This window comes from Rhamphochromis longiceps, linkage group LG14 (assembly GCF_057381845.1).
Source record: "Rhamphochromis longiceps isolate RC_006_pf linkage group LG14, R_longiceps_female_GT1.1, whole genome shotgun sequence".
Lineage (NCBI taxonomy): Eukaryota > Metazoa > Chordata > Actinopteri > Cichliformes > Cichlidae > Rhamphochromis > Rhamphochromis longiceps.
The window spans coordinates 12,116,308-12,143,057 of record NC_140570.1 but is presented as its reverse complement, the minus strand read 5'-3'; the positions used below and the strand labels follow the sequence as shown (position 1 = coordinate 12,143,057).

At 41.8% G+C, this 26,750-nt stretch overlaps 2 long non-coding RNA genes across 2 annotated transcripts in view; one reads left to right on the top strand and one right to left on the bottom strand.

The window, feature by feature from the left end:
• Window positions 1-26,750, bottom strand: part of LOC146653709 (uncharacterized) — a 364,224-nt gene that overhangs the window by 287,412 nt on the left and 50,062 nt on the right. The gene's annotated exons all lie outside the window — the stretch shown is intronic.
• On the top strand, window positions 25,415-26,570 carry LOC146653710 (uncharacterized). Its single transcript, XR_014907274.1, has 2 exons — window positions 25,415-26,053; window positions 26,134-26,570. It is a non-coding gene; the product is annotated as an uncharacterized LOC146653710 (long non-coding RNA).

Here is a 26,750-nt window from a genome sequence, read left to right as displayed (position 1 = left end):
TCAACAACACTAAACGTGGCCACTGTTTTCTGTTCACTGCATGCGAACTTGTGAGTTCTCAAAAACATTCAGCTCTGAAATCCTTGTTTTATACTGTTTGGCAGTGATGAGAGGGCATGATTTGTAGCCTCAGGTGTGCCCCATATCTCACTTCTAGGCATGTTTTTACCAAACTCTAACACAGAGAGTCCCGGGGGATTTTACTGTTACCTTGTTTAAAACAAACACACTTTATAAAACTGTAGGATCACACTATCAACCATCTACACATGTAAAACTTCTTAAAAGCAAAGTCTGATCTGGGTAAATGGTAAATGGCCTGCATTTGTATAGCGCTTTTCTAGTCCATAGGACCCCAAAGCGCTTTACACTACATTCAGTCATTCACCCATTCACACACACATTCACACACTGGTGATAGCAAGCTACATTGTAGCCACAGCTGCCCTGGGGCGCACTGACAGAGGCGAGGCTGCCGGACACAGGCGCCACCGGGCCCTCTGACCACCACCACCAGTAGGCAAACACGGGGTTAGTATCTTGCCCAAGGATATTTGGCATGCAGCCAGGATGCAGCCTGGGATCGAACCACCGATCTTCTGATTAGGGGCACTAATTAGGGGGTACTAATCTTTAACTGTGCTCTAGGGTGAGCAGCAGAGCAAAGCTTCTTCAAATTTCAAATTTTTGAGTAAAAAGCCAGGAGAGGAGAAAAAAAATAAGAGAGATGATGATGAGAGATCCAAAGAAGGTGAGAGAGGCAAAGGAGAGGAAATGGGAATATTTCTTTAATTCATTATAAAACCTTTATTTATCTTACAAGAGGGGAAGTTTCTAGACGAACCAGATGGGTTAGGTGATTTGATGATTGTATTACATTCGTATTAGCTGTGTTTATTGTGCACTAAAGTTATTGGTCAGGCTAAACCGAACCTAAAAAGGGAATAGAGAAACCTTCACATCTGCTAACACAAATTTGACCTCGCATTAGTTCTTGTATTCAAATTGGTGGTTATGATAATAAATGGGGAAAACAGGTAGCTCCTGGCAGGTAGCTCCATGCCCTCCTGGGTTTTAAATGCACCTTAGAATACACATGCATCAACACTACAATGAGCGGGTGGAGGGAGGTTTGGAGTCTTCTCTCACCCCCATTCTCTGCGACCTGCTGGAGCGGGGGGGCTAGGAGGAGGAGTTGGCCGTCCGACTGCGGTCTGGAGTGTGGGGCCTCCCTGCTGCTGCGGAGTCGGGGCGGTCTGCCTCTCCCCACCGCAGGGAAAAGGGTAACACCACCTGGGTCTGGGTGCAGTTCCCCCCTCCAGGGGCAAGGGTACCTAGACCCAGTTCGTAGAGTACGCTTGGGGAGTGTGATCGTGTGTACAGCGTCTCTTTATGTCTGTCTCCACGTTGGTTGAGTGTGGAGTAAGTGCATATGAGAGCATGAGGGTGGGAATGGATGTTTGTATCTGTGTGTGCCTGTATGTCTGTGTCTATATGTCAGGTTGGGTATCAGACGCCACCTCTCTGGGGACATCTCAGGCCCTCCAAGGTTTGGAGGCCTATCTCCCCCCACCACCACTTCCCCTGCCAGTGGCGGACCCCCTCAGACATCGGTGCGTTGGTGGTTTCATTGTGTCTGGGGATGGGCGTCCAGGTACACACCGGCTCACTCCTTGGCGGCCGCTTATCGGGGCCTGGAGCCTGGGGCTCGCTCGGGCCACTTCGGAGGTGGGGTGCCCCCGGCCTCTCGGCCTGGGGCTCGGTCACTCAGGCACAGCTGGCTGCCAGCGGAGCTCACGGGCGCGTCACTGCAACTCCCCCTGGCTTCTGCTCCGCGGCTGCTGAGTGAGCCCTCATCTGGGACTCTCCTCAGCTCTTTCTGGGACAGTGGCGCGGCTGCCCCTCTGTTGGTCTTCCTTGGTCTCTTGTGTTCTGGGGGCCTCTGGATGTCTGGAGTTTTGATCTCCTCCATACCTGCTTCATGCCCTGGAGGACGGGGCTGTGGCCCCCCCACACCCTCTAGCAGATCATTACATGAAGGAACCTTTTAAAAAAAACAAGCGCGTCCATGCTCACAGGTGTACACACGGGTGATCACACCCACAAACTACACCCTTTTTGGCTCCTACCTCAAAGCACACTGTGTTCTGTTGATCTTACGTGCTGCACAATAATGTTTAATATTTAGTATTTACTGTCATATACCCATATATCATTGTGATGTTGTTTATTCTATTACTCTCGTTCTCTTCTGCTTGTTTTCTTTTTTCTTTCTCAACAAGTGATCCAGGTGATCGATATATGCATTTTTTTTTCTGCCCATTCTGTTGGTTTTTGTTTTTTGCCCTTCTCCCCCGTCCCTCTTCTCAGCTGTTTCTCTTTCTTTCTCCCCTTCTTTCCCCCAGTCAAGTCTGTCCCGTATTCAGCAAGTGAAAATAAAATAAACATTAAAAGGTGAGTCAAATGGACCATTACGGCAAGGCTGGGATGGTCAATTTGGTAAAGTAAATCCGTTGGGCATCTTTCTTTGCCTTTAGACAACAATTCTGATGGCAAAAGAGCCAAACGGGACAGGCAAAAATAAATAAATAAATAAATAAAAGGGGAAAACAGTATAAAGCCATAGGATGTTATTGTACCTATTTTTATCTGATTTCTTATTATTTTAAAATTGAAATGGTTCAGTAAATACAGATATTCCATTTTCATGTTTGCTTCTTTTATTGGTGTAATATACCTCACAACTTAAAAATTGGAGATATTTATAAAGTATTTTCTTAGGTAAACTTATCAATTATCTGTTTGCTATTCATCCAGTTCTTGTTGCTTATATGTCCAAATAAACACTAATTGTTTTACTGAAACATGAAGAGTAAATGTTTTGAATTTTTTGTCTTTGTGAATAATTTTTTTTTTTAGTTTTACACCATAAAAACTTTTTTGTGTTTATTTCTGTAGCAGAGAGCAGTCTAACCCACTGCCAATGGGGAACTCACCAATAGTTATTTTTTGAATAATTTCCGTAATGTGACTCTAAAATATTCAGAAGCAACCATCCATTAAATGTATTCACTGAATTCCCCCCAAAGAGGAAAGTTGTGATTGAAAACAGGGAACTGTTGCTCGTTAAAGAAACGTGTTAACTGTAAAATGAGTCATCTTAGCATGAAAACTGTGTGCAAATTACAACACACAATGGGGGAAATAATTCTTTGAGTCCCTGCTGAATTTGTATGTTTGCTCACTTACAAAGACATGAACAGTCTGTAATTTTTATGGTAGTTTCATGTTAATGGAGAGAGACAGAATACCAGAAAAAAAAACAAAAGTTATAAATTAATTTGGATGTCATTGATGAAATAAATATTTGATCCTCTACAACCCAGCCAGAATTCTAGCTCCCATAGACTGACAAGGTGGATGGGGCCATGAACCATAAAATTTAGGATGAGAACCTCGTTTCCTCAACCAGAACACTTAAGATGGGTCATGGATGGGTCTTTCAGCATGAAAATGTCTCAAAACATACCACTAAGGCAACAAAGGAGTGGCTAAAGAAGAAGCACATGAAGGTTGTGCGGTGACCTAGCCGGTCTCCAGATCTCAGGCCTCCTGTAGAAATTCTGTGGAGGATCTGAAGCTTTGAGTTCCCAAAAAACTTTTCCAGAAACTCTCTAAATCATTTGAGTTTCTATAAAGAAAAATGGGCCAAAATACTTCCTGAGATGTTTGCAAACTTGTTGACCAACTACAAGAAACATCTTGCCCCATGGTGGATAGGCCCATCATGCTCTGGTTGGGGATCAAACACTTGTTTCACTCAATTTCTAACTTTTATGTTGTTTTATTAACAATGGCTCATGGTCAAAGTAGCCATTCATTTTACTTGAATCCTTAAATCTCTTCCTTCCATCCCCCTCGTCCATGAATTTTCTTACTACACTGATTTCACCTTCCTTTGTCTCTTCCTCACTCTGTTGCTGGTACTGCTTATCTCTCACACACACTACTGAAACCAGAGGCATTTCCGCTGAACAGGAAGTTGTTTCCTGACAAGGAAACTGGTGGTACATTTCAAAACACTATAAGGATATTTACTCAGCCACCTGCTAGTACAGTGGTCCCCAACCTTTTTTGTGCCACGTACCATTTATGGCCGACAATAATTTCACGGACTGGCCTTTAAGGTGTCTTGGAATACAATAAAATAAAACCAGTACCGCTACCAAAAAAAAGAAGATTTATTCATAACACATGGGAAAAGACCCAGGGAAACAGGAATGGAATGGATTCAAGGTGCAACACGAAATTCGGCAAGTATGTCCTGTTTCCCTAAGTTTTTTATATTGGCAACTCAGCTGTTAACACTATTAATCAAGAATTCTAACGACATACAAGGAATATCAATTTTTAATAAAGACTTCAAAATAAGTCAATTCACAGATGATACATCTATTTTTTTGAAAGATAAATACGTGGTAGAGAAAACTAAAATTTCTCTAAAGCTTCTGGTTTATCTCTCAGTATCAAAAAATGTGAACTACTCCCGATTCATACAAGCTCTGACTCCTCAATAGCTTTGGTTAGAGTTGAATCTAAAGTTAAATATATAGGGCTGATAATATCTAAAAACCTAATTAGCAGAGAAGACACTAATATTTCTAACTTTCTAACTTCTAACTTTCTAACTTTTCTAACTTATTTTTGAATTTTTGTGGAGGAATAAAACACATTACATTGACAGATCTCAGCTTGTGAAGGAAAACAATAAAGTTGGTATCAAAGCTCCAGAATTTGAATTAATGGTTGGCACCATTAGACTTAAATGGTTAAAATCTTGTCTGTCACAGCCAGACTCTACGTAGTTCCACATCCCACGATCCTTGTTTAATAAAATAGGAGGATTAGACTTTATCAAGCTATCGAACTCTCCAAAACAGACTTTGCAATGATATTGCACAAGTAAAATGATATTTACCCACAACTTCTCCCCATAATTCAACCTTATGGAATAATAGGGTAATAACACTTAATCAAAAATCAATTTTCAAGTGCGACTAGTTTAAAGAAAAGGATTATATTCATAACAGATTTGTTGGATGATAATGGTGTCATTCTCAGTTACACAGACTTTTCAGAAAAATATTATCTAAACTGTTCTCAAAGAGAATATAACAAATTTTGTAAACTGCTCCCACTGCCTCTGCTTCATTTGATTAAAAACTTTATGATATACAATAATTTCTCATCAGTGCTCCCAAATTTATTGCTGGGGCAATGTCAGCTGTTTGATAAAATGAAATAATAAATTTACACTGGATAAAGCATACTCAAAATTTATGAAAAAGCCTATTGTACCTAAAGTTAAACAAACACACTTTAAAGTAATAAACAAATTTAACCCTGTGGCAGAATTTCTAAAAAAGAGATTTGGCTTTGAGGTGGATCAGTGTTCTTTTTGTACTGATGAAAATGAAACCCTAGAACATGCCCTATCACACAATGCTTTTGGTGTGACTTAAAAAATTGGATTTCCCTAAAAATGAATGATGTGCCACCATTTCAGTAGTTTGTGGGAGAGCGTTTCAGTAATAATGTCCCTTACGGCACCTCATATTGTGGGGCCGGTGTGCAGCAGCCCTTCGATTGACCCTCTGGCCCAAAAGCGTGTTGGTCCACCAGTGAAAAGTATGCCAGATTACCAATCCAGCCTTGACTGCAGCGGCCTCAGTGATGCGGACACTGTACCGGTCTGTTGTGGTGAAGAGAGAGCTGAGTGTAAAAGTGAAGCTCTCAATTTACCGGTCGATCTACGTTCCTATCCTCACCTATGGTCACGAGCTGTGGGTAGTGACCGAAAAAACGAGATCGTGAATATAAGCGGCGGAAATGAGCTTCCTCCGAAGGGTGGCTGGCCTCTCCCTTAGAGATATGGTGAGAAGTTTGGCCATTCGGGAGGGGATCAGAGTAGAGCAGCTGCTCCTCCACATCAAAAGGAGTGAGTTGAGGTGGTTGGGGCAATTGACAAGGATGCCTCCAGGGCACCACCTGAGTGAGGTTTTCCAGGCATGTCCCACAGGGAAGAGGCCCCGGGGCAGACCCAGGACACGCTGGAGAGATTATATCTGTCAGCTAGCCTGGGAACGCCTTGGTGTTTCCCCGGACAAGCTGGAGGAGGTGACTGGGGAGAGGGAGGTCTTGGCTTCTCTGCTTGGGCTACCGCCCCCGCGACCCAGCCCCGGATAAGCGGAAGAAAATGGATGAATGGATGGAATTAAAGACAGACGAGACATTTTGACTTTAATCGTGCACTTTTCTAAATGTGCCTGCTGAATATTAGCAAGTCGGTACATCAAGTACTTGTCAGTTGTAGTTGCGTGTCTCTTTTACTCTGTTATTTCACGCTAGCAGACATTTTAATGACACTTCAAACTGTCTCGATGTTGCTATCTGTCAGCAACATGAAGCCATGCTGTACAGTCTATCCCTAATCAGAGCTGTTTAGTGTTTAAGTGTGTCTGTGAAAAGAAGTCACTTCCAATTTTGGTTTGACTGTGATCAGGGCCCAGTCTCTTACATGTGCTTCAAGCTGGGAGCTTAGGGAGGTTTCAAGGCAGATTAATCGTTCTCCAGTATTATACAGTGATAAGTACATATGAATTTGTTCAATGACAGCAAAATCTCAAATAACATCTGAATGTGCCAATTTCTGAGAAAGGCACAGAAGGAGAGTGATCTTTCATTGTCTTCCTTTAACGAAAGAAGTAATTTGTTTTCTGTGGTGATGAATCTCAGTCAAAGCCTGACTCCTGTCTGTTCTGCACTGTGGAATGCAAATTTCCATGTCATGCTGTGTGTTTGCCTACGAGAGACGGGTTGAAAATGACTGGAGTGTCTTGTGTAACTGCCTCTCTGTGGAGGAAGTGATGAATGGAAGCACACTGTGCTGGTTTTGTTCAGCTTCAGTTTCACACTGACTCCTCAAATGTTTGACTTTCAGTGAGTTTGTACAGACTAGATCTTTGTATTCAAATATCACAGCATAGACCTCAATCTAGTTTTCCAATAGCAACACACACGGACACACGCACAAAAGCGTCTCTTTTTTTTAACTTTAATTTAACTTTTATTTGTAGGACTTTTTTTTTCTTCAAAACTGAAGTGAATTTTCATTTCTTATTTTTTTTTCTAACCAAATTTGTTGCTTTATTAATGATGACAAGCTGTTGTTCATAAATCTTGAATGCAGTCATATGTTATTTTGTGTTCCTCATCAAATAAATATGCTCTGATGACATTCTCCTCTCTAACATTTCCTCAGGCATTCCTCTATAATAATCATACACATTAGAGCAAACATTACAGTAAGGCTTTTGATACAATTTTGGAGCAAGGTGAAATAGCTTGCATGCTTAAGAAATTTTGATCAAAGACACTGTAAACATTTTCTTTTTCTTAAATCAGCCATACATTTTTCTATTTAGTAGTCTGTGTCTGCACAGATGTTTCCTACAGTTTAGATTTCATGTTTCCAATTTCTATTTATTTATTTTTATTTTTATTTTTGAGCATTTCTGCTTATTCATTTCACTTCTCTCCTACTGACTGCTGATGATGTCTGGTGATGTGATGATTATGTTGTACCCCAGAGTTAAACTACTCAGATAGTTGATAGTTCTGTTTTTTTGTGACCAAATCATTTATTTACATGGCTACTGCATTTTCTTTGCTGTGCTGTGTGTAGCTTTTGATGGCTTTTCTCCTCAAGCGTACAACACAGCAACAGCTGTCAGTCAGTTAGGACAAAGCTAGCTGTGCTGGGGGATAGTGATCCAACAAAGGCAGCTAAACTGTCAGAGGCGGGAGTAGGATGACATATTCTGATACACACACACACACACACACACACACACACACACACACACACACACACACACATACACACACACATGCACGTTCACATAGTAGCATCCTGCTGTGTCTGTTAACTTCAGTTTTCCTAAGTTTCAGAGCTAAAGGCACTGAATGAGAAATTTGTGTGTGTCTTGTAGTTTTGCAGTGTTTTACTTGCTTTCCAGGATGCCCATTATCATCAGTCGGGAGAAGGTTATGCATGTTTCCCTGTGTTCCTGCTAGTTAAAAAAGAAATAGACACCCAAATATAATTGCAATACTTTGCAAGTCACCAGCATGTGCTGGGAAGTGTTTGTGATCTTAATGTAAGGGTATAAGGTATTTAAGATGAATTCGAATGAAACAATTCAAATAATTGAAACTATTCTCTTCTCTGTGCACCTCATATTTTATTCAGATGTTTTAATATATCTGAAATATAATACTAATAAATATTGGAATTAATTAATCACCTTTTTTGTATCAGATTTATGAAACTTGCTCACTATCCAGTCTTGTTCTTACCACCCTGCATATGTTGGTAATCTTACTAAATAAACAAACTTGTCCTCACTACCTGTGATCTACATTCAGTGTCCTTATATAAGCAACACATTTAAATCAGGGTGGAGATAGCAGTGATGATGTTGTAGAGCCTCAACTGCCAACACAAAAGAAAGCAGGAGAAAGTCTGACTGAGAAAAATAAACTAGAGGAAACCCACCCTTGAAAAGTGTTTTCACGTCTGCAAAAATGGTTTTAGAACAAAACACTATTATTATTATTATTATTATTATTATTATTATTATTATTTTTATTATTATCCTGATTCCTGCAGTGACTTCTGTTCTTTAGTCTGATGTAACCATCATGCAGCTGGTGCATCTGGATTTGGAACAATTTAATATTAGTTTACTCAGTTTTTCAACAAGCTTTAGTTTTTGTGGGACTGTGTACAAAAACAGTCATCATATAGAAAGGAAATTTGCATGCAGAGAGCGAAAGCACTTAAGCAATAAAGTTTTCATTTGTGCCTGCAGTTTCATAATCACATAGAAGTCAAGTCTAAACAACATTGTGTAACATTAAGGTGGTGATTTCATGTTTCACTCAGTGTTTGTTGCTACATTAAAAGGCAGTGCTGCAATACATTGGATCATTAGCTTTTTACTGTCTTTAAATTTTCATCTACATTTACAATTCGTTGTTTTACCACCAGTTTTACCACCACCTTTCTAACTAGAGTCACACTTGTGTGTTACTTGACAGAAAAAAAGTAGTACAACAAAGTACAACAATAATAATGTAGGTTAACACTAGCCTAAATGACCTTGCTTTACCTTTGTGTAACAATTTGCATTTGTCAGGTTCAGCTGCCTCAGTGGTCCAGAATCAATGCATCCATCTCCATCAGCTCCTGTTTCAAACACATTTACAATCACTGCATGCTTTTAGGTCTATTGAGATGTTCAGTCAACACAGAAAACACTGGTAAACACGTCATAAATATACTTAGTACACAGTACACAGGCAAAGAAGAATCTAAAAAAATCTACAAAGACTCAAGAGGGGAGTATGCACATGAGCCTACCCTAAAAAAGCAAACTTACAAAAGGTTGTATTTAGGAAAGCTGCAGGTCCATTTTTATGTCACCTCATTATTTTTGTGTTGAAATCTTTGCGACTTCAGCCAGCTGTCAGATCTTCTCAAAAAAAGTTGGCAGTGTAATCAAGTGTCAAAAGTTACTTTGTGATCCAGGTGCCTTTGTATTTGTGTGTTTGTTTGTGTGCTTTCTGCCCCAATGAAACTAAAGCCTTTCATGTTGGCAAGCATGGGGATATTTTGCTCTGAGCCTTAAAAAAAGGAGAAAAAATATATAACACTGATATATATAACATATAAAAAATTGCTATGATGTGCTGTAGATTGCTGGAAGAAAATCCTTTAAAATTGCATGTTGTAATCACAATGAATATTTATTTCATACACTTAATGATAGTCAAGAAGATTACAGATTGAGAAAGGTGACTTTTTCTCGAGCTTTAATCGTATGATTTGGCACTACAGTATATACATAAAATTGAATGCAAGTCGTGAGATATGAGAACGACTGCTTGACAGTGTTGTCGTCCTTGTTATTTCCCAACTCTACATGTGAGAACATACATTTACTGTATGATCAGGATCCATTTTTGATGGCTTTCTCTACCATTATGGAAAAAAAAAATCATGTTTGTGTCTTCTACAAACATATTGTTAGATATTTATCTTCTTTTGTAACATTGAAAGGTAAGCATAGGATGTGGTACCATAGGCTAAGGTACTAAGTTACATGTATGTACTGCTCCCTACCGTAGACACAGCACGGTTTTAGTAAAATCTCATGTAATCTATCTATTTTAAAGACCCTGACAGGGTTAACTAATGATTCAGACATGGGGCCTGGAAGTTGAATGCTGTGCATTTCATCTTAGAAACTCTGAAGTAAATAGACTAGAGGATATAAGTAAGACCAGGGAAATGTAAATGCTTGGATTTGCATTTTATGGGATGAATGTGCTGCAGTGCTTCCAGCAGTCTTTGCATTCAGCTCAGCTACATTTAAGCCAAAGTAACTGACACAGAGGTACAAATAAGAAGTGTAGAGGCATTGTAGGAAACAAAAACAGATATATATGTGTATGTATATATATATATATATATATATATATATATATATATATATATATATACCGACACTAACAAGCTGATCTACAATACGGCAGCAGTGATCAGTGAGATGCTTGGCTACAAGTTGAACAGCCACAAGGGGCAGTACCCTCCATGGAGAAGGAGGCTAGAGGGCAAGATCAAAGTAGCACGGAGGGAGGTTAGCCAACTAACGGAGTTGCAGAAAGGTGCGACAAATAAGGTGCCTAAGAAATACAGCAAGCTGTCCATACCTGAGGCCTTGGAAACTGCCAAGCAAAGACTCACAGCCTTGGCCAGCCGCTTGAGGAGGTACACCAGAGAGATAGAAGGCAGGAGAATAAACCAGCTGTTCTCCACAGAACCAGCAAAGGTGTACTCTCAGTGGCAAGGGAACAATAAGAGAACAGCACCACCAAGGCTGGAGACGGAGCAATACTGGAAGAGCATATGGGAGAAGGATGCAACCCATAACGGCAATGCTCAGTGGCTAGTGGATCTGAGGGCAGACCACAGCGACCTCCCTGAACAGGGTCCAGTAACCATCACAGTGGCAGATATCCAAGAAAGGGTCTCCAGTATGAAGAGTTGGACAGCACCAGGGCCCGACATGGTTCACGCCTACTGGCTGAAGAAGCTGACTGCACTCCACGAGCGTCTGGCAGCACAAATGAACCAGCTGCTAGTTAATGAGAGACACCCGGAATGGCTAACTGAAGGCCGGACGGTCCTGATCCCCAAGGACCCCAAGAAGGGACCGGTCCCCTCCAACTACCGACCAATAACCTGCCTCAGTACTACATGGAAGCTCCTGTCAGGCATCATATCGGCTAAGATGAACAGGCACATGGGTCAATACATGAGCGGGACACAGAAAGGAATTGGCAAGAACACCAGAGGTGCAAAACACCAGCTACTGGTAGACAGAACAATCAGCCGAGACTGCAAGACCAGACTGACCAACCTGTGCACTGCCTGGATTGATTACAAGAAGGCCTATGACTCAATGCCCCACAGCTGGATACTGGAATGCCTAGAATTGTACAAGATCAATGGGACCCTAAGAGCCTTCATCAGGAACTCAATGGGGATGTGGCGTACAACACTAGAGGCCAACTCCAAGCCCATAGCACAAGTTACCATCAAGTGCGGGATCTACCAAGGAGATGCTCTGTCCCCACTGCTGTTCTGCATAGGCCTGAACCCCCTCAGTGAGATCATTAACAAGACTGGCTACGGATACCGACTACGGAACGGAGCAGTTGTCAGCCACCTCCTGTACATGGATGACATCAAGCTGTATGCCAAGAGTGAACGAGACATCGATTCACTGATCCACACTACCAGGCTATACAGCAATGACATTGGAATGTCGTTTGGACTGGAGAAGTGTAGTCGGATGGTAACAAAGAGAGGGAAGGTAGTCAGAACTGAGGGGATTGAACTACCAGAAGGCAACATTGCAGACATAGAGGACAGTTACAAGTACTTGGGGATCCCGCAGGCAAATGGGAACCATGAAGAGGCCGCTAGAAAGGCTGCAACCACCAAGTACCTGCAGAGGGTCAGGCAAGTCCTGAGGAGTCAGCTGAATGGTAAGAACAAGATCCGGGCCATCAACACATACGCCCTGCCCGTGATCAGGTACCCTGCTGGGGTAATAAGCTGGCCAAAGGAGGAGATAGAAGCCACTGACATAAAGACAAGAAAGCTCCTTACCATGCATGGAGGGTTTCACCCCAAGTCCAGCACCCTGAGGCTGTACGCTAAGCGGAAGGAAGGGGGCCGGGGACTGGTGAGTGTCAGCACCACAGTCCAGGATGAGACAAGGAACATCCAAGAATACATTGGGAAGATGGCCCCAACTGACCGAGTGCTCAGTGAATACCTCAGGCAGCAGAAACCCAAGAAAGAGGATGGAGACGAGGAACCATCATGGAAGGACAGGCCCCTGCACGGTATGTACCACCGGCAGATAGAGGAGGTGGCTGATATCCAGAAATCCTACCAGTGGCTGGACAAAGCTGGACTGAAAGACAGCACAGAGGCACTAATCATGGCAGCACAAGAACAAGCTCTGAGCACAAGATCCATAGAGGCTGGGGTCTATCACACCAGGCAAGACCCCAGGTGCAGGCTGTGTAAAGATGCCCCAGAGACAATCCAGCACATAACAGCAGGGTGCAAGATGCTAGCAGGCAGGGCATACATGGAACGCCATAACCAAGTGGCCGGCATAGTGTACAGGAACATCTGTGCTGAGTACAACCTGGAAGTCCCGAGGTCAAAATGGGAGATGCCCCCAAGGGTGGTGGAGAATGACCGAGCTAAGATCCTGTGGGACTTCCAGATACAGACGGACAAAATGGTGGTGGCTAACCAACCGGACATAGTGGTGGTAGACAAACAGAAGAAGACGGCCGTAGTGATCGATGTAGCGGTTCCGAATGACAGCAATATCAGGAAGAAGGAACACGAGAAGCTGGAGAAATACCAAGGGCTCAGAGAAGAGCTCGAGAGGATGTGGAGGGTGAAGGTAACGGTGGTCCCCGTGGTAATCGGAGCACTAGGTGCGGTGACTCCCAAGCTAGGCGAGTGGCTCCAGCAGATCCCGTGAACAACATCGGAGATCTCTGTCCAGAAGAGCGCAGTCCTGGGAACAGCTAAGATACTGCGCAGGACCCTCAAGCTCCCAGGCCTCTGGTAGAGGACCCGAGCTTGAAGGATAAACCGCCCACAGGGGCGTGCTGGGTGTTTTTTTTTTTTTTATGTGTGTGTGTATATATATATATTTATATATATATATATATATATATATATATATATATATATATATATAAAAACACCCAGCACGCCCCCGCGGGCTTGAAGGATAAACCGCCCACAGGGGCGTGCTGGGTGTTTTTTTTTTTTTTATGTGTGTGTGTATATATATATATTTATATATATATATATATATATATATATATATATATATATATATATATATATATATATATATATAAAACACCCAGCACGCCCCCGCGGGTGGTTTATCCTTCAAGCTCGGGTCCTCTACCAGAGGCCTGGGAGCTTGAGGGTCCTGCGCAGTATCTTAGCTGTTCCCAGGACTGCGCTCTTCTGGACAGAGATCTCCGATGTTATTCCCGGGATCTGCTGGAGCCACTCGCCTAGCTTGGGAGTCACCGCAGCTAGTGCTCCGATTACCACGGGGACCACCGTTACCTTCACCCTCCACATCCTCTCGAGCTCTTCTCTGAGCCCTTGGTATTTCTCCAGCTTCTCGTGTTCCTTCTTCCTGATGTTGCTGTCATTCGGAACCGCTACATCGATCACTACGGCCGTCTTCTTCTGTTTGTCTACCACCACTATGTCCGGTTGGTTAGCCACCACCATTTTGTCCGTCTGTATCTGGAAGTCCCACAGGATCTTAGCTCGGTCATTCTCCACCACCCTTGGGGGCATCTCCCATTTCGACCTCGAGACTTCCAGGTTATACTCGGCACAGATGTTCCTGTACACTATGCCGGCCACTTGGTTATGGCGTTCCATGTATGCCTTGCCTGCTAGCATCTTGCACCCTGCTGTTATGTGCTGGATTGTCTCTGGGACATCTTTACACAGCCTGCACCTGGGGTCTTGCCTGGTGTGATAGACCCCAGGTGCCTCTATGGATCTTGTGCTCAGAGCTTGTTCTTGTGCTGCCATGATTAGTGCCTCTGTGCTGTCTTTCAGTCCAGCTTTGTCCAGCCACTGGTAGGATTTCTGGATATCAGCCACCTCCTCTATCTGCCGGTGGTACATACCGTGCAGGGACCTGTCCTTCCATGATGGTTCCTCGTCTCCCTCCTCTTTCTTGGGTTTCTGCTGCCTGAGGTATTCACTGAGCACTCGGTCAGTTGGGGCCATCTTCCCAATGTATTCTTGGATGTTCGTTGTCTCATCCTGGACTGTGGTGCTGACACTCACCAGTCCCCGGCCCCCTTCCTTCCGCTTAGCGTACAGCCTCAGGGTGCTGGACTTGGGGTGAAACCCTCCATGCATGGTAAGGAGCTTTCTTGTCTTTATGTCAGTGGCTTCTATTTCCTCCTTTGGCCAGCCTATTACCCCAGCAGGGTACCTGATCACGGGCAGGGCGTACGTGTTGATGGCCCGGATCTTGTTCTTACCATTCAGCTGACTCCTCAGGACTTGCCTGACCCTCTGCAGGTACTTGGTGGTTGCAGCTTTTCTAGCGGCCTCTTCATGGTTCCCATTCGCCTGCGGGATCCCCAAGTACTTGTAACTGTCCTCTATGTCTGCAATGTTGCCTTCTGGTAGTTCATTCCCTCAGTTCTGACTACCTTCCCTCTCTTTGTTACCATCCGGCTACACTTCTCCAGTCCGAACGACATTCCAATGTCATTGCTGTATAGCCTGGTAGTGTGGATCAGTGAATCGATGTCTCGTTCACTCTTGGCATACAGCTTGATGTCATCCATGTACAGGAGGTGGCTGACAACTGCTCCGTTCCGTAGTCGGTATCCGTAGCCAGTCTTGTTAATGATCTCACTGAGGGGGTTCAGGCCTATGCAGAACAGCAGTGGGGACAGAGCATCTCCTTGGTAGATCCCGCACTTGATGGCCTCTAGTGTTGTACGCCACATCCCCATTGAGTTCCTGATGAAGGCTCTTAGGGTCCCATTGATCTTGTACAATTCTAGGCATTCCAGTATCCAGCTGTGGGGCATTGAGTCATAGGCCTTCTTGTAATCAATCCAGGCCGTGCACAGGTTGGTCAGTCTGGTCTTGCAGTCTCGGCTGACTGTTCTGTCTACCAGTAGCTGGTGTTTTGCGCCTCTGGTATTCTTGCCAATTCCTTTCTGTGTCCCGCTCATGTATTGACCCATGTGCCTGTTCATCTTAGCCGATATGATGCCTGACAGGAGCTTCCATGTAGTACTGAGGCAGGTTATTGGTCGGTAGTTGGAGGGGACCGGTCCCTTCTTGGGGTCCTTGGGGATCAGGACCGTCCGACCTTCGGTTAGCCATTCCGGGTGTCTCTCGTTAACTAGCAGCTGGTTCATTTGTGCTGCCAGGCGCTCGTGGAGTGCAGTCAGCTTCTTTAGCCAGTAGGCGTGAACCATGGGCCCTGGTGCTGTCCAACTCTTCATACTGGAGACCCTTTCTTGGATATCTGCCACTGTGATGGTTACTGGACCCTGTTCAGGGAGTTCGCTGTGGTCTGCCCTCAGATCCACTAGCCACTGAGCATTGCCGTTATGGGTTGCGTCCTTCTCCCATATGCCCTTCCAGTATTGCTCCGTCTCCAGCCTTGGTGGTGCTGTTCTCTTATTGTTCTCTTGCCACTGAGAGTACACCTTTGCTGGTTCTGTGGAGAACAGCTGGTTTATTCTCCTGCCTTCTATTTCTCTGGTGTACCTCCTCAAGCGGCTGGCCAAGGCTGTGAGTCTTTGCTTGGCAGTTTCCAAGGCCTCAGGTATGGACAGCTTGCTGTATTTCTTAGGCACCTTCTTTGTCGCACCTTTCTGCAACTCCGTTAGTTGGCTAACCTCCCTCCGTGCTACTTTGATCTTGTCCTCTAGCCTCCTTCTCCATGGAGGGTACTGCCCCTTGTGGCTGTTCAACTTGTAGCCAAGCATCTCACTGATCACTGCTGCTGTATTGTAGATCAGCTTGTTAGTGTCGGTAATCGTGGTTGTAGGTATTGTCCGTAGTGCTGCATTAACATCATCTAGCAGACCTTCTGAGGGTACTTCACGTAATCTTGGTAACCGGCTACGGGGGATCCAGGTTTCAAGCTTGGCCATGATCCTATTTTTCAGGTCAGTTCCTCTCGCACTCAACGGTCCTTCTCCTATCGCACTTGGGGCTATGTACCCAATCTCGGGTGGGGGTGATGATATCTCACCCCTGACCTGGCGTCCTGACTCCTCCTTGCCGTAGCATTTGTGTTGTACCTCGTCAATCTCTAGCTGTGAGAGCAGTCCCTTCTTTCGAATGTTGGAACACTGAGCTACTAGTTGTTTCGCCGTCATTGTGGATGTTGGGTATCGAAGAATCCATAGGTCCGTCATCCTATTCATGTAGCCCCTGCCGCCGGGGTTACTTATATATATATATATATATATGTAACCATCTTCAGGATTTTGTACTATTGAGTTTTTTGGCGATCCCTGCTTGTCCCTCAAGTCATGTCACCGTGTCTTCTGGCCTAGTCTCGCCTCTGTGTGTTCCCTGTGGAAATCAGTCTTGTCTCCATGTTTTTTGACTTTTCTGTCTGTGTCTCTGTCTCCACATATCAGTCTCGTTCTTCTGTGCCCCATCTCAGCTGGTCTCCCTCTTTAGTTGTGTCAAGTCCCTCCTCAGTGTTTGTTTATTCTATACCTGTGTCAAGTGGTATGTCTTGAGTCAGGTCTTTGTGTTTATGCTTCCTGTTATATTTTGATAGTCCCTTGTCCTGTGTGTTATGCTCTGCTTTGTCTTTCTGTGTCTTATTAGTCAGATTTAGCTACCCGTGTTCCCGAGTGTGTTCCATCTCCCCTGATTATCTCCTGTGTGCATTTACTTCCTTGTCACGTGGTGGTCATCCCTCTTTGTGTTATTCCTAAGTATCTGCTTACCTTTAGTTAACTGTATTTCCTAACCTCCTAAATCCAGCAATAAGGCTGATTTTCAGTTTAGTTCTGCATCTGAGTTCTGCACATTGAGTCCACAATTCTTCCTGCCACACAGCATCACATAACAGCATTTGCTTGTTAAAATGGAAGCTCTTTGAAGATGAGCTCAGTTAATAAAATCTGCACATGTATATATGTATCTTCATGCAGCAATCAGCAACAGTGGTTTACTCTGAAATTTATAGCGTGTGCTTGCTTTATAAACCAGCTTTGGTTATCCAAATTGTCCCTACCACTTAGGTGTAACACATCAACATACAATTATCTGCTACAGAAGCAGAAAATGCATTGTTTGTGGGAGGTATATATCACAGATCACAAGAACAAAGATAATCATAAAGAGCTTTTTTTTTCTTTTTTTTTCTTCAGTGTTCTCTGTATATACAACAGAATGTGGAGGTGGATAATGACTGTTATCCTAACCCTGTAATGCTCACACTCAGTCTGTTTATGTTTTTAGCTCAAACAAAAAGAAGGCAAAGTGCATTTTGATGTTCACAGTGGCAGCAGAGTGATTTCTGTTGCTTTCCTGTTGTGCAATTTATTCTATTGTTGTTCTTCACTCTTTTCCTCCCTATACACTTGCTATAGGCAGCTGAGCTTCGTCACCTTTTGATGGTTGACGTAGAGGTTGATAATCAATCATTTATATTTTAAACAGAGTTTTGAAGAAAACAACAATGTGTTTTCTTTTGCAGATATTTTAAAGCTCACTGTGCGTGTTTGAGGGGGACAAAAAAGCCATTGTAACTGCACATGACTTGACACTGATTTGCGCACTAAATGCAACATTGTTTACATGGGATGTGTATCAGAACATGTTAGTGTACTTCTTTCCAAGTGAACAGTATAATTGGTCCCAGAGAAATCAAATTTCTTTGCACTATTAATAAATCATAAGCTGTCCAGTGTTACTGGACACAGTCATGCGAGATTTTGCAACACTGATTAACAATGAGAAAACCTGACGCCAGTTAAATACATGATAGGACACCGAAAATTGCTGTTAAGTCGAGTTTTGGGAAAACAAAACCAAGGACTAAAAAAATGCTTATTTCGTTGTGTGAATATCAGACAACAGATAAAATGACTTCATTGTTTTGCAACACTGGGCTTTGTTGAGATTTCTTTGGGCAAGGCTTCCATTTACATATGATATGTTGCTATTAACTGCAGTGCACATCATGCAATACTGAAATTTGTAAAATAAAATTTGCAGTCTAGTGGAGCCAACATACTATTAAAACATGTAACTGACATTTCGTTAAAATTTTTTTATCTTTCGATAGACTTTTTTTGCCCTTGTTATACTTTTCATATCTGTTTAGAAAACTGATGTTAAGGTTAGTTTGCCTGGTAATGTTTATCAAAGTGAAACTTACTTAAAATGATTTCTCTCTTGCAGTGGGTGAAGAAAGAAAGATCTTGCAAATTGATGCTTTCATGTTTTCACATGTCAGACGTGTCTTTTGTGTAACCTTTTTTCCATTCCGCTTGTTTAGTAGTTGTCAGTCTTTTAATAACAATATTTACTGAATTTAATAAGGCTGCTCCACAACCCAAAGGAGCGTGCATCTGCATCTGCAGTTGCAGGATATAAAACAGGAACACTGTCTCACTAAAAAGCTATACAATTGATAAAAGAGTGGCTTTAAAAGCATAGAAATGAAGCCAATGGGGAAATCTGGGAGTTTAGCTTCTCCGCCAGACCAATTGAATTACATTATCCTGAAATTCTATGATTGAAAACAGCTCTGAATGATGAAAAGTTCCATTGTAGTTAGTCCCTCTTTCCCTATAATGAACAACGACCAGTGAAATAAATATTTTTCTCAAAACCTAGTCTGAAGCTTGCACACAAGAATTTCACTCACATGTGCTGTATCAGTGTACCAATAAAGTGATTTGATAAAAGTGATTGTCCCACAAGTTTCTATATAAGCAAAGACAGCCCTTCCAAAAAACAAAATATAATTCAAAAAACACTTACATCAGTAATTGTAAGTCATTCACTTTTAAATCATTAAATCAGTAAGTAAATCTTTACTGTTTGATTGAATTATAACATTTGACTTATTGTAAAGATGAATACATGGACACATGTTTCATGTGAATACCTAAAATGACTAAGCAGTCACATAATATCTCCAATTTCTGCAGTGTTTCTTGAATAAATGGACTTTTAGGTTTACTTGCTGAATTATCATTTTCTTCTGCTTTTCGTGCTGCCGTTTGTGTGGTCACTTCAGCTGTTTCATTTGTGAGTATGTGTGTGAATGTGTTTTTGCTGTGATGTTTATTTATTTTCTTAAATTAATTCCCTCACTTCAGGCACTTGAACATTTTAATAAAATTATTATTATCCCCAGCTGGATGCACATTGAAGCGACTAGGATGAGTGCCTAGCTTGAAGGCACAACAGAGGGAAAAAAATCATTATTAAAACCTGTTAATCGACTTTCATCTCCTCTAGCCAGCTTTTGCCCTTGTTCTCTCTTTCCTCTTTAAATGTAGTCTCCACCTTGAAGGAAGTCTCCGGGATAATGTGACATGGTGGTTGTGCTAGTGAATGTGTATCTCTACCAAATTCTGTTTGTGTTTTTGCATGCAGTGTTATTTTTAGGTCATTCGAGGTAGCTGATTCTTATTCCTTTTTTGAGTCAAAAATTTACTTAATGGAAAGCTAGATTTCATTCTTCATTGGAGGCTCTTTCTCCTCCTTCACTCCTTTTTCGTCAGGGGATCAGATTTTATCCCTTCACATTTTGGCACAATCAGTGTTCATAGATAGCATTAGCTGCTTCTGCACCTGTTTCTTCCCCCCCCCCATCTCTTCTGGTTCCACTGGGAAAACACAGGCCTTAAACTACACACTGTTAATCACTTTCTTCTCTTCAGGTCCATTAGCAGACCACTCGAGCTCCTGCTGAGAGGAAATACATGTAGGGTACAAGCAGAAAGCAGAGAGTGGCCTGTAAAATGAGTAAGGGCTGGTAAATGAGTGATTGGACATTTTAATTAGGTTAAAAGGTTCCACTGTACACTTAGCATCACTAAACTAGTCTGCCAGAATGCCTCAGTTTATCATCAAGCTCTGTCTTTGGTTTGGCTTTCTACAGACTCTAATTCATATCTGCAGGGATCATTCTGTGAATAACTGAAGAGCTGAAATATGAAGCTAAAAACTCAACTACTGTTTTAACTTGCGCATTACTTTTCTCAGTTTATATATACTAACGTATCGGAAGTTACATGACTACTTTTTAATGCACAGGTACAATACACAATCTGTACTTTTCTAATTATTCTAAATATTCTTAACTATTTAAACATCTTTCAGTATCCAGCTCTGTTTGCACACTACAACCTGGGATTGACACTTATCTGTACTTTCATTTTAATAACTGTACAGTACTGTTTTGGTAACTATTGTCCATGATGTAAATATGTAAAAAATTTGTGTTTCTATTCTATTCCTGTGTCTTGTTCTGTTTGTATATGTGTTTTTTGTTTTTTGCTGCTGCTGCTACAACCAATTGTGGGACAATTAAAGGATTATTCTATTCTTCTATTCAATGACCATTCCTTCTAAATATCAGAACACGTTTTATTTTTTGTTGTTCTTTTTGTTTAGTAATGATTCCTCCTGCATGACTTTTCCATGCTTCTGTCTGTGCACTCATTCTAGCATCCTCTTCCTCATCTCTCCAGGTCATTTATGTTATAATCATTTATGTTATTATGTTAAAAAAAAGCAAAACAAAGGCATTACAAGAGGGACCTAATCAAGAAATACACAGTACCAGGCAGGATGTGACAAAGATTAGAGGGACACTCAGACAATAGATACACAGCAGGTAAAGAGGGTGTGAGCACAGTGTAGACTAATCACACAAGACAAGGGAAGTAGAACTGAATACAAAATGCAGGGAACAAGAGACCGTCAAAATAAAACAGGAAATAAATAATAATGAGACACAAACTCAAACACCCGGATTTGAGAGAGAGAAAAAAAGAGCATGGAAACAAGACTGACTACATAGAGGAGACACAAATAACGTAACTGGGACCAACAGAGGGAAATCCATAAGCTCAAGAAAACAAACAGATTATTAACAGAAACAGAGTAAAATGCACATGGTTTGTTTGAATGAGAGAGAATGAATAAGTTCTTTAAATAAATAGTTCAGGTCCAGGTGTGCCTTAAGAATTTGTGGCAGCTATACATTATTATTAAAATGTACAACTGCACAAAAGATTGTTAATACTGAATTGTTATTTTTATAGTCATCTGGTGATGTTGTAGCTAAATGGAGGGAATTTTTGAAAGTATCAGACTTCAAAGGTCCTGACTGAGTCTAAAGAGATTAATATTTTTTTGCCGCAACCTTTCCAAAAATCTCTTCTGCTGGGGGAGTTTAGCTAAACCAAACAACTCTTCTGAGATAAATATGCTTTTTTTGTTAAGAGCTGTTTGGGTCTGAATGACGTGAATCTGAATCTGAACAAGTTTAACTATCGAAATCAGAAATCTCTCATAAAAAAAGAAAAAAAATCAAAGAAATGTTGTTTAACTTTTGAGATATAGGCCCCATTGCTGAGATTTGCATATTAAAAAAACAGCTGCACACCATTTGCTACCAACTCAGTGTGATACTCAATGACACTTTTGTGTTAATATTTTTCCTAGTGCAAAATCATTATCCACTGCAAATATAAATATGGCTGCAGTATCACTTATGTCAAAACCTCCGATTTTTGGCCACATGAAAATGCTTTATTGCTCAATATTTTAAGGCTGCAGAGGCATGAGGTCTTTGTTTTTAACACTTGGTAAAAGCGCCTGTGATTCACTGTGGTAGAAGTTGCTGATGTTTCTGAATTATACTATGTGTTGGATTGTGCTGGTGGGATCAGAAAGATTTTCTTGTCTGAAATTCTTTTCCACTGATTTATTTCTCGATGATGTTGTAGTTTATGCTAATAACATTTGTGTCAGCAGCTCTGACAGTGTGGCCTTGGTTTGCTGAGTCACAACGTCACCTATGCAGAAGAATTATTCTGATGGAGGCTGAATGCTATATCTTTGTCACTTTTACATTGCGAAGGCTGCCTTGAGAGCTATTAAAGCTGTAAAAGATCATGTACAGCTACCTTCCGCGCTGTCAGCACATTGAGCTGCTGGAGGCATGACACACTATTATTAAAAAATATATCCTCATTTGATGTTTCAGTGATGATGGTGGAGAGTCTGGTTTATTAACATGTCTGTTCAACATCTCCCTACAAAACGAATCCACTGATATAGAAGTTTGTAGGAAAGGTGAAATTCTGATGGTTTTATGAGTGAGAACTATGTGTTTGTGTATAAGATGTGCATCTCCAGTGTGGCTAGAGCTGATCAAAGTTTTGTTGTCCAAAAACCCATCATTTTTAATCACATCAACACGTGCAGTGTTTGCTTTAAGAGTGTTTTTGAAGAACTATGCAGATGGTCAGGAGGAGTTTCACTGTGCCTTGTAGATTAATAGAAAGCATACAATAGGATGTCAAGAGTGGAACTGGGGTATTGCATTATGAAGTTGGGGCATGTATGAAGAAATCGAGATAGTGGTGAGTGTGCAAGTAGGAGTAACAGAGTTCAAAGTAGGGATTACATCAGCAACCTGCGGTGAGCTCCTTCTTATTTGTAGTGGTGATGGGTAGGCTGACAGATGAGGTCAGGCAGGAGTCTCTGTGGACTCTGATGTATGCACATGACATTGTGATCTGTGAGAGTAGGGAGCAGGTGGAGGTATATACTGGAAAGAAGATGAATGAAAGTCAGTAAAAGCGAAACATAATACGTGTGTGTGTGAGAATGAGAAGGAGACAGTTAGAAAGGTGAAGGTGCAAGGAGTAGAAGTAGTGTAGGTAGATTTTAAATCGAGTTTAAATACCTGATCTAAAACCTCCAAAGCAATGGACGGTTTAGAAGTTCAGGAGAGAGTCCAGACAGGGTGGCAGAGTTGGATGGACATGAGTGACAGTGTAATTTATAACAGAAAAATAGAAGCAAGAGTGAAAAGAAAGGTTTACAGGGGAAGTGAGACCTGCTGTTATGTATGGATTGAAGATGGTGGCACTACCAAAAAGACCAGTAATGTACGATATGCTAAGATTGCCATTGGGAGTGAGCAGAATCCTAAATGAGAGCATCAGAGGGACAGCTCAGGTTTAGCATTTTAGCAATGAAATTAGAGAGGCGAGACTGAGATGGTTCAGACATGTCCAGAGCAGATATAGTAGTCATATTTTATAAAGGGTGTTGAATATGGAGCTCGAAGGTAGGAGGAAAAGAGACCTATGAAAAGATTAAAGATTATGTTTAGTGAAGCAGGGTTGGTATAACAGAGGAGGATGCTAGGGACAGGGCGATGATCCGTTGTGGTGACCCTGAAAAGGAACAGCAAAATGAAGGTGAAGGAGGAGAAAATGATGGGAGACACTAGACTATTATAACTATACCTCAAGCCAAGGATAGCTGCCCATTTACCGTAATCTGATACATGTTTAATTCATGAAGCTCAAACATTCTGCATACTCTTCTTAAAGCCCACAAAACCAGCCACAAACACAAACACACAAAACGGTCTGTTTTTGGATTCAAATTTAACACAATCATGATGTATGAAATGGTAATTACATACTTTGATTAGTTAACAAAGTCCTGGACAGTAACCCATTCTTGTTAAGCTATAAAAACACACAACAATGTAATAAACCTTAACTCTCTGAATAATGTTGTTTTTTCCCTCCTGAAAATATAATGGACAGTGACAAATAAAGTGAGGCCTACACTGAAAGGCAAACCAATATTTTGCATATTAGACACTCTGTCAAAGACAGAAAAGAAGCCATGGGGAGATATGAGAGATGAATCCTAACTGAAAATTCATAAACTTGAATTTTATTTTCTCTTTTTGAAATAACTCCCTGCTCCTGAAAATTTCATGTGGTTATCTCCTATACTTAGGATTTATGGAGTTTCAAAAATTATGAAAAAATGGACAGCTTAAAAAGCATCACAATTCAAACCAACCCTATACAGTTCAAGAGCCTTTAACTCAAACACATTTCCTACTGTATGAAGGCAGATTTTTGCCTTCATTACATATAAAATCTGCTCATTCTCAGTGGTTCAGTTGAGAAACTATTTCAGATTTGACTGAATTTGTATGGCATACCCCATCTTATATCTCTCTTACTGTAAGTAACATTTTGGAGCAAATTCAAATCATCTCTCTTTCCACTCAGCATGTATTTATATTCAGCCTCTGATGTGAATAAAGAAGATTGTTTCTTCTTGCTAATATGTTTTTGTGCAGAAGATTTTCTATTTTCGCCTTTGTGTTCTATGTTGCAGTAAGTACAAATGCAATTTTCATTCTTCGTAGGTTGCGAGCCACTATGGTTTGTTTGTTTGGATGTTATGTGTCATGCTGGGAGTGTCGGGATAGGCTCCATGAGTGGATCCCACCCACAAAGAGGTTAACAGACCAACTACAGGTGGGAGTTCATGTGAGAGAAACAAAACACAACCCACTGCCAGCACATCTACACAGCCACAAACACACTGTGATTCAGTTTCTGAAGTTAGTAAACTGGTAGACAAGATTATTACTATTGAACCTGTTTCCTGGCCTCTAGCCATTATAAAGAACAAGGGGAAGCATGCCATAGCACGAGAGGCCAGAGTGAGACCAGGGCCCTGTTTCAGGAAGCCGGTTTAGTGGAAAAACTGAGTAAGTATACCCTGAGTTAACGAAAACTCTGGGTTTTCGGTTTCACAAAGCGAGTTCAGATGAAGCCTCAGTGAGTCACTATGACGACACACTCCGTGAAGCTAACCTGCCCCCTAGCAGGTTTACTACAACTAACCCTGACTGTCTCCGCCCCTTTGTCGGAAACCTGACAGTAGGAAGTGTCGGACATGGCGTGCCACTTCCTTGAAGAGCCAGTAGATCGTGAAGCCCAAATTCTCCGCAGAGCTCTCCGCCGGGAGAGAGTGATCAGAGCGCGTTTGGACATTTTATCATTTCCTGATGATTGTCTGTGCGAACGTTACCGTTTCTCAGCACAATCTATAAGTTATGTGAATAACATCCTCAGGCCATATATTACGCATGTGACACATCGTGGACATCCTCTCAGTTCTGTACATATTATTTGTATTGCACTTCGGTTTTTTGCAAACGGGAGCTTTCTGTATAATATTGGTGACGCTGAGCACGTTTCCAAGGCTACCGTCTGTCGGGCAGTCAGGAATGTTACAGTTGCACTGAAACGTCTCCTGTACTCGTTTGTGGTGTTCCCCGGTCATAGACCCACAAGATTTATCAAAGAGGGATGCCACAAAATTGCAGGTATCAGGATGAACGAAACTTAATTTATGATGTGGTGATACTTGGACTACTACTTAAATTGCACATTTATTTTCAGGGTTCCCAGGCGTGATTGGCTGTACAGATGGCACTCACATTCCAATCATTGCTCCTTCAGTAAATGAAGGAGACTATGTGAACAGGAAGTCTTTCCACAGCATTAATGTACAGGTACATAGTTCCCTGTAGCATGTCAAACTAACAAATTATTTCATTATAGTAATGGATGCTAATTTGTGTTCTCTGCACTGTGAAGATCATATGTGATGCTGCCAACATTATCACAAATGTGGAAGCCAAGTGGCCAGGCTCTGTCCATGACTCACAAATATTCCGTGAATGTACACTGAGCACAAAATTTGGACATGGTGAGTTGAGAATACTGTAAAATATATAAAGACCAATTGCTTCAGGGACATTTGAACTGAAGTGTACCCTTCTGTCTTAGGAGAGTTCACTGGCTACTTGCTTGGTGATAGGGGGTATCCATGTTTACCCTATTTGCTTACCCCTTACCCTGACCCTGAACCGGGCCCACAGCAGTGATATAATCTGGCTAATTGCAGGACAAGAGCCAGAATTGAAATGACTATCGGAATGCTTAAGGCCCGGTTCCAGTGCCTGCAAAGACTCAGGGTCACCCCAGAAAGGGCATGTGACATTATTGTGGCATGTGTGATTCTTCACAACATTGCCACAATTAGAGGAGAACACTGTCCTTCTGAACCAAACATCAGCAGTGATCCAAACCATGAACATCCTGACCCTCCCACGGACATACAAGATGGAAGCGCAGTCAGAGACACCATATGTCACAATCATTTCTTTTGACCCATCACCTCAACATGTTGAAAGAAGAATAAACAGATTTTTTGTTCAACTGGCTTTATTGGTCACCTGTGTTTCCTGTACACAAAGTATTAAAAGATGTACACCTCATAAAGTGTCTCTGTTGCTTCCTCCTCTGTAACAGCTGTCAATGTTTCTTCATTATTTTCCTGTAGTAAAGAAATAGACAACATTGCTGTTCTACTGTAAACTCATATAATCTGTGGAGTATTACTC